Source organism: Sebastes umbrosus, chromosome 13 (assembly GCF_015220745.1).
Source record: "Sebastes umbrosus isolate fSebUmb1 chromosome 13, fSebUmb1.pri, whole genome shotgun sequence".
Classification (NCBI taxonomy): domain Eukaryota; kingdom Metazoa; phylum Chordata; class Actinopteri; order Perciformes; family Sebastidae; genus Sebastes; species Sebastes umbrosus.
The window spans coordinates 30,611,493-30,621,084 of record NC_051281.1 but is presented as its reverse complement, the minus strand read 5'-3'; the positions used below and the strand labels follow the sequence as shown (position 1 = coordinate 30,621,084).

At 43.1% G+C, this 9,592-nt stretch overlaps 1 long non-coding RNA gene across 1 annotated transcript; it reads left to right on the top strand.

The window, feature by feature from the left end:
• The first annotated feature begins 4,564 nt into the window (after nt 1-4,564).
• On the top strand, nt 4,565-5,484 carry LOC119499884. The gene is made up of 3 exons (XR_005209472.1): nt 4,565-4,733; nt 5,071-5,144; nt 5,359-5,484. It is a non-coding gene; the product is annotated as an uncharacterized LOC119499884 (long non-coding RNA).
• Nucleotides 5,485-9,592: the final 4,108 nt, after the last annotated feature.

The window sequence follows — 9,592 nt, the reverse complement described above, 5'->3', positions numbered from 1 at the left end:
ATCTTAACTCTAGCTTAAAAACTGAGCCTGGTACAATCTCTGGAAGATTGATTGCGTTAATGCGTCAAAGAAATGAGTGGCGTTAAAACAAATCATTGTTAACGTATTATTATCGCGTTAACTTTGACAGCCCAATTGTAAACATATCGGCAAAATGTTCCCTGCAACACTTATTGAAGATGTCTGTATTGAAGTTCATAGTAAACATATCTGCAAAATGGTAACTGTTTTTTTTTTTCATTTGATTCCCCTACAAATTCAGGTTGTGACATAATTAACGTATTGACAGTAGGGTTATAATTAGACAACTAAAAGCACATGACGTCTTATATTGTGACCATGGCAATTAAAAGTATGTATCTTACAATAATGAAATGCATAAAGCTTGAGACAGGATGCAGTCCCAAGACTCAGCAGTGTCCCTGACCTCTACACCCTTACTTTTCTCTGTGGTAAGAAAACTACTTCCTGTACTGGAGTTAGATGTTGGCAGTGAACCTCAGTCACTTTTCCAAATTAGCTGCATATATGAATGCAATTTGTGGGAGAAAGGATGTGCGTGTCAAAGCAGGGAGGGCCGTTGAAAGTAGACGGTTAGTGAGCTGGAACAACTTTCTCCACTCCAATGCAAACCCTGTTCTGTTTTCCACAGGCAGGCTCTAACTGCCATATTAGTATATCGTGAGCTGGAACTGGCCATGTGCTAAAGTTCAGGCAACAATAACAGAGATGAAACTATAGTACAACATAACTTCTATAACTTTCTAATCTCATGACAAGCATACAGTGCCTTATGTAACTTCCTCAGGGCAAGGGAAGAAACATCCATCCATCCATTATAAGTAACCGCTTATCCCATCCGCGATCGCGGGGATGCTGGAGCTAATCCCAGCTGACAGGGCTGGCACATAAAGACAGACAACCATTCACACTCACATTCGCACCTACGGGCAATTTAGAGTCAACAATTAACCTAACCTGCATGTCTTTGGACTGTGGGAGGAAGCCGGAGCAAACCCACGCTAACACGGTGAGAACATGCAAACTCCACACAGAAGCCACCACCTCCACCCCAAGCTGGATTCAAACCTGCGACACTCTTGCTGTGAGGCGACAGGCTAACCACTGCACCACCGTGCAGCCCAGGTAAGAAAAATGCAGGGTTTAGATATCATGCTTTGTTATACACATCTTAATGTATCCATTAAACTTACAATAGAGTGCTCCAGGGATGACGTATTGTTGTACTGTAAGCTAACCAAGGCCTATGGAAAAGAGGCTGGGTCACGGGCGGACATGGGTCTTGAGGTATGGGGTATAACACATGCGCAGTGTAACTGAGGCTGCGGTCGTGCGTTGCATTGGCTCAATTTCGGCGAGTGCAGACCAGATTTTACCCCCAAAGATATGACGCGTTGATGACGCGTGACCCAGCCTCCTTTCGATAGGCCTTGGGGCCAACCAGGAAGTTAGCATCACCCTGGTTCCCTTGACAAAAAGCCAATGGGATTTGTCCATTTTGTTTTAGATTTTTGCAGAAAATCAGCTCTGTGGCAAACACACGTTTATGATACTGACACGTTTTGTTCGGCAAGATTATCTCCACAAATGAACACCACTTTTATGATTTTTGAAGAGTAAATGCAATTGCCAGAAATAAAAAGCTAACGTTAGGCTATAGACGAACTCCACCACGGTCGCATGAGAGTGAGTATACACAACAAGGCTGTAAAGGCAGACAAGTTGGCATGATGATGTTTAGTCGTCTCATTTAGCCACTTGTTAGCAGCCGCCTTTTTACAGACACAATAAGGCTTTAAAATGTATGAGTGGGATATGTATTATTATATTTTATATCGTAGAAAAAAACATTAAAATCTCTTCAGCTTGTGTTAACCACAGACCTTATTTCAGGCATCTAACTAAAAACCTGTTGACTTCCAGTCGAGGGAACCGGAAGTGCTAAAATGCTAACTCATTTCCTGGTTTTAGGACTCATTCCTGTAGCTCTCTATAGATAGCTTATGACAATCATTTTTTTTCCAAGTCTTGCTCCCTCAGGCCCTTCATCACATTTCTGTATCTTTATACTGGCAGTCATGCCGAATCTATCCAGAGCACAAAGCAAAATGTCTCTCGTACACAGAGACCATTGATGCATTCATTCATGAGAAAATTCCTGGACCCACAAGAATTAATTGTAAGTATTAAGAGAAATGAAACGCTTCCAGTCTCTTACCGTGAACATGAGCTGTCAATCGTGTGTCATCCAATGGATGAATCCAGATGGAACTAATGGTTATGACACACTGAAAGCTTCTGCCTGAGTCCAGTCATTGTTAAAGTGGGTAATCAGAACAGTCTCTCGGTGAGCGTGTGCAGGAGAACGGCAGGTGGTGAAGCCGAAAAGCACAAAGGAGGATTTCCGTGATGAATAGTTATATGAGAAAGAAGAAGATGAGAAAGTCTGACAATCATCTCTGCGAAAGCAAGGTTTATGTATCGACTCAGTGCGAGAACACAGGCAGACAAAGGCAGCATCAGTCATTATTACCCAAACATTCATAACAAAACACGGGCCTCTCTCAGGTCTGTCAACCTCAATCACATCTCTCTAAATCAGGCTACTCAGACGCATCCGTTCAGTCTGAATCAGGTCATCAACCAGCCAGGATGAGTACTACTCTTTTTTTCTTTTTTTGTCTCGTCTCGCTGTGATGTGGACAGGTGGGTGTGCAGGTGTGTCCATTGAACCAAAATGACAGGTGGCCCCTGAGCCTGTTGCCTGGAGACAGTGGCTTGGCAGGCTTGGTAGGGAGGGCCAGCTGCACCTCAGGCAGACAAGGGACAGGCCAAACCCGGTGCCCAGGAGGCGTGACGGAGGCGATGTCAGCGCTCGCAATGTATCGTGAAATTATTTGTTTATGAGAGAAGGATTCCTGCAGTGCTTCACATTTATCATGTGTGCCTTTATTTGTCAACAGGTAAACAAACAGCAGACAGGAAACAAGGAGTGAGAGAAAGCGTAGGCATAAAGCAAAGGTCTCAGGTACTATGTGTGGCTAAAAACAACTGATCCAGTAGAAAACCTCAGGTTCCTCTATCAAAGTCCACATTCAGAAGACCTTTAATCTGCCAAAAGCAAAATAAAAAGGACCAATAATCACAGTTTCAGGGATGTATGTTGCATTTTTGTGCAATTTTTTTTATTATTATTTAGGGCTGTCAAAGTTAATGCGATAATAACACGGTAAAGCAAATTTGTTTTAATGTCACTAATTTCTTTAACGCATTAATGCAACTTGTGACTTTTTGGGTGTAGCGGGATCAGTTTGAAAGCTAGAGTGGAGATAGTGGCATCATATGAAACTACGAAACCTAATGACTCCATCAGTACCAACCATGTCATACTAGCTTGACGCGAAGGAGGTTAAATAACGCTCTACATTTCTGATTCATTTTGGCGAGGAAAAACGGGCATGGCCATTTTCAAAGGGGTCCCTTGACCTCTAATTATGAACGATCATGCGATTAATAGCGATTATTAATTTAATCGATTGACAATCCTATTCTTATTAAATTGCTTTCATTATTTTTCGTTATTATTGCAATAAGGGCACCACCACCAGGGGAAAAAATTAAATGCTAAAAAAAATAACTGTACGATGCATACTGATATTGAACCAGACTATCGTGTGCCAAATTATAATTCGTATATCTAAACATATATCTTCAAGTTTATTCTCCCAGTATATCAGCTCCAACCCCTCCAGTGTTTGCGGAGCAGAGTTTGCACTGTAACACGTGTACTGTATACACCTATATGGGTGTGTGTGTGTGTATGATCATGCTTATACACTCTCCTGCACTAATGGACCCACTATCCATCTGGTCTGCTGTGTGAATGGCCAGACGTAGTTCAGGTTTGCCAGCTGTGAGCACCTTTAAGTGGCCCGAGGAGCACCATCTGTACCTGCTAATAGGGATGGGATGGGAGGTAATGTAGTGCTAAATAATGGTGCTGGGCCACTTGGCACCACCCTTCCCCCTAACCTCCCCGCGCATCAAAGTGCAATCACTTTCCTCAAAGCAAGCAAATAATGTGGCCTCATCATTTCACAGGTCCCGCTGTGGTTACCACGCTATGGTTACCATGCTGTGACAGAAGTCAGGGCATATTGATGTTTTTATCAACATCAGGGTCTTTGTCTGTACTAATGGATGCATGCTCTTAATCCTGACATTAGGGTTCTAATAATGCACCGTGTTGTGTTGTGGATCACTAAGGGGTCGTCCGGCAGCCTGTCCAGGGTGTACGCCGCCTCACACCTGAGTGCATGCTGGGATAGGTTTGAGCCCCCTGGTACTCTGAACAGGTTAAGCACTGCAGTATATGAATGCAATGCAAATGAAAACCAGGCAAATCAAACTGTGTTTCCTGTCATTTCATAATTGAGCACAGTGTCACTCAAGTCCACTAGTTAAGGATATTACTTAACACACTCCATTGTTCCGCCACAGGATTTGCCTCGGTGGGGAGGAGAAGCCTGTAAAACAGCATTAAGAATCATCTATTTGGATTTTATGTCCTCATGCAACCAAACACTGTTCTGTTTAGTGCCAGCAGTAGTCAACATTTACAATGTTCACTACTCTTGCAGTGAAGTATGATTCAGAATATGCATCTCTGAGAGAATAAAGAGAAAAGTTGAGTGGAAATGAGCTCCCTCGAGGTAAGGTTAAACAACAGCTCTATGTTGCTCATGTAAACATATCCTGGTGTCAGACAAGGCCTATGGAAAGGAGGCTGGGTCGCACATCATATCTTTGGGGGTATAACACATGCGCAGTAAAATCTGGTCTGCACTCGCCGAAATTGAGCCAATACCAACGCACGACCGCAGCTTCAGTTACACTGCGCATGCGTTATACCCCATACCCCAAGACCCATGTCCGCCTGTGACCCAGCCTCCTTCAATAGGCCTTGGTTTCAGAGAGCGTCCTGGCTGAGTCACGCGGAAAGGCAGGGATGGACGTCCAGCCCTACCCATTTTTTTTTTACCTTTTTAGGATTCCAGATCATGTTTCAAGATTAGGAAGATGGTAGTGGTTCAACTTTGTGGAAAGCATGGATGCGGTGGAAGGTAAAAGTGTGCATTATGTTGGTAAATGTCAGGAGCTGTAACAGTGATAAAGCAAACCCTCTTTGAAGAAAGATTAATTTTAATTGTGCTGATTAATCAGTGAAATTGGCTGCTGCCGCGCAGCTTTTTACAAGCAAAATGGTGGTAATCCACCAGAACGTGAAAAAGGGAAGGGGAGTCCTCTAACAAGGAGTATGCTTTTATTTACCCACAGGCTTTGCAGGAAGAGGGGAGCTGCAGGGAATTTACTTGGAAAACTGGCAACCCGGCTGCAGTTCTGCCAGTTATGTGCGGCGTTTTATGAATGAATGGAATAAATGTTTAACGGAGGTGTGGGCCGTGGCTTCCTTACCTTATTGCTGACACTTTTTTTATTAAACTGTCTTATAAAACATGCTTTATAGCCTACAGTATATGAGATAACTATGAATTCTACTAAAATATGAACTCACCACAGTATAATATACCAGTTCAGTTGTTCAGTGTTTCTCCATTGCTGTGGTAACTCAAATGAAGGTAATTATTTTCAAAGCTCTGTGTGAAAATGTTCACATCAGTAGCACATTTTGCCTGCATTTACATACTTACTGGTGTGTGTGGCCATATTCTGGGTTTGAACCTTACCGTCAACCAGTCTATCTGTATGACACTTACCTTGTCATACAGAGCCTCTGCTCCTGAACTGCCTGACACGCCTTGTTTGAAGTCTAACCTTTTCTTTTGTAACGTGGTGATGTCACCAAGTCACATATTGGCATAATACCTGCCTAGCGGCTAGTTTGGCATGCCCTCAAACACAGCTAGTTAGAGCGCAGCTGAGAAAGCTGATATATATATGTATACATATATATATGTATATATATATGTGTATATATATATATATAGTGGAGGAAATAAGTATTTGATCCCTTGCCAATTTTGTAAGTTTGCCCACTGACAAAGATAAGAACGGTCTATAATTTTAATGGTAGGTTTATTTTAACAGTGAGAGACAGAATATAAAAAAAAAAAAATCCAGAAAATCACATCATATAAAAGTTATAAATTGATTTGCATTTGATTGTGGGAAATAAGTATTTGATCCCCTAGCAAAACATGACTCAGTACTTGGTGGAGAAACGTTGTTGGCAAGCACAGAGGTCAGACGTTTCTTGTAGTTGGTCACCAGGTTTGCGTACATCTCAGGAGGGATTTTGGTCCACTCCTCTTTGCAGATCACCTCCAAATCCTTAAGGTTTTGAGGCTGTCGCTTGGCAACTCGAAGCTTCAGCTCCCTCCACAGATTTTCTATGGAATTAAGGTCCGGAGACTGGCTAGACCACTCCATGACCTTAATGTGCTTCTTCTTGAGCCACTCCTTTGCTGCCTTGGCCGTATATTTTGGGTCATTGTCGTGCTGGAAGACCCATCCACGTCCCATTTTCAGTGTCCTGGCTGAGGGAAGGAGGTTGTCGCCCAACATTTCACGGTACATGTCCCCGTCCATCCTCCCTTCGATGCGGTGAAGTCGTCCTGTCCCCTTAGCAGAGAAACACCCCCAAAACATAATGTTTCCACCTCTATGCTTGACGGTGGGGATGGTGTTCTTGGGGTTATAGTCAGCATTCCTCTTCCTCCAAACACGGCGAGTCGAGTTGATGCCAAAGAGCTTGATTTTGGTCTCATCTGACCACATCACCTTCTCCCAAGCCTTCTCTGAATCATTCAGGTGTTCATTGGCAAACAGACGGGCCTGTACATGTGCCTTCTTGAGCAGGGGGACATTGCGGGCGCTGCAGGATTTTAATCCATTACTGCGTAGTGTGTTACCAATGGTTTTCTTGGTGATTGTGGTCCCAGCTGTCTTGAGATCATTAAGAAGTTCCTCCCATGTAGTTCTGGGCTGATCCCTCACCTTTCTCATGATCATCGTTACCCCACAAGACGAAATCTTGCGTGGAGCCCCAGACAGAGGGCGATTGATGGTCATTTTGTGTTTCTTCCATTTCCGAATAATGGCACCAACAGTGGTCTCCTTCTCACCAAGCTGCTTGCTGATGGTCTTGTAGCCCATTCCAGTCTTGTGCAGGTCTACAATCTTGTCCCTGACGTCCTTAGACAGACCTTTGGTCTTGCCAACGGTGGAGAGGTTGGGATCTGATTGTGGACAGGTGTCTTTTATACAGGTAATGACTTGAGACAGTTGTCTTTTATACAAGTCACGAGTTGAGATTCAGAGTACTTTCTTAAAGCAAGAGGACTAATCTAACCGGTCTTTGGGGGCCAGAATTCTTGCTGGTTGCTAGGGGATCAAATACTTATTTCCCATAATAAAATACAAATCAATTTATAACTTTTATATGATGTGATTTTCTTGATTATTTTTTTTATATTCTGTCTCTCACTGTTAAAATAAACCTACCATTAAAATTATAGACCGTTCTTTTCTTTGTCAGTGGGCAAACTTACAAAATCGGCAAGGGATCAAATACTTATTTCCTCCACTGTATAAACTGGAAAAACAAAGTTCGGAAACTTGTGTATGGTCGATTATTTCTCTGTTGTTCCAATGCTAATTGGCACTGTATTTTACATCGTTGGAAAGCCTGTTTATTTACCTTCGCAATGATGTCCAACTTGTAAGGATCATGCATTTGTGAGATGAGCAGCACAGCTGATTATGTGGGTAGCGTCCAAGAAAAATTTGCCAAAATGCCATAAACAGTGTATTCTCATAAGGCTACCAGGAAGCCTGCAATGACTGCCCTTCACTGTCAGGCCCATTTGCGCTGGTGTTGACAACACAGACAATGGAACCTGAACATGTGGGGGAATGTCATGTTCAGTGATGAGTCCAGGTTCTGTCTGCCAAAGTTGGACGGCAGGTCAAAGTATGGAGACGATGTGGAGAACGCTATGCTGATTGTTGCACCGATGGAGTAACAGCTTTTGGTGGAGGCTGTGTCATGGTGTGGGGCGGCATCTCCCTCACTGGCAAAACAAGGCTTGTCATCATTGAAGGCCATCTCAATGCAGGGAGATATCGGGATGAGATTCTGCAGCCAGTGGCGATCCCATATCTCCACAATCTGGCACCTAACTTCATCCTCAAAGAAACAACGCTCGCCCCCACAGAGCCAGGGTTATCACAGACTACCTCCACAATGTGGGAGTAGAGAGAATGGAAAGGCCTGCCAAGAGTCCAGACCTCAACCCAATTCAACATGTGGGATCAGGTTGGGCGTGCTGTACGTGTTAGAGTGACCAACACAACCTCGTTGGCTGACCTGCAACGAATCCTGGTTGAGGAATGGAACGCCATCCCACAGCAACGTGTGACCAGGTTGGTGACCAATATGAGGAGGAGGTGCCAGGCTGTTGTGGCTGCGTATGGATCTTCCACCTCTACTGAGGCTCCTGACGGTGTATTAAATGAATAAAGTGTAAAATAGCCAATATGTCATGTTTGTTCCTTGTTACTGATAGAGAGTTCAATCATCCAATCCACCAAACAACTCAAAACAAGAGTCAACACCAACAGGAGAATACACTGTCTACCATTGACCTAGCATTTTGGCAAATTTTTCTTGGGCGCTACCCACATAATCAACTGTGCTGCTCATCCCACAAATGCATGATCCTTACAAGTGGGACATCATTGCAAAGGTAAATAAACAGGCTTTCCAACGATGTAAAATACAATAACCATTAGCATTGTAACAACAGAGAAATAATCCACCAAACACAAGTTTCCAAACTTTGTTTTTCCAGTATATATAGCTTTTAGAAGTGTAATGATGAATGGATTACACCTCATTTTTCCCTTTAACATTGATGTGGCATGTTTAAATATTTCAACCTTCTTCTTTCAGCTGCATCCTCGTCTCCGGCGGTGTGAAACGGACTTGAGGGAGCTCAGAAAGAGTTTTAGACAAACGGTGCTGCAGCACAGCCGGTATGAGAAAAATAAAGCTTTTTTTAACAATAACTCATGTAAACATGTTCTAGTAGAAACCCAAAATACAAGTATGAACCTGAAAATAGCCATAAAAGGTCCTCTTTAACCTGTTTACATTTCTGGCATTGAATATTGGTTTTTGCACCTTACTTATAACCTTTATTCTTTATATTTTATTTATTTGCACTCTTTCCTACTTTGTACAAACCTGACCCGCAAGATGGTTTGTTACACAGAACCATCTGAGAGGCCGTCATTGGAAGCTGTTTGGAAAAGCGCAGGCACTTTCAAAAAATACTTGGCAGGTGATTGAATGAACCATCTGTCAATCAAACTCTCGGGAGAAGAGCGAAAACATCTTTTCCATTGAGAAACGCCTCCAGCCGTTGCTCTTCTTTCAATGAAGACACACTTTCCAGTTGTGATATAACTGATGCTATTGCAGCATGGACGCTAACCTCTTCAGGAGCCACCATTGTTATTTTGAATGAAGGGGCTCTGATTGGCTTGC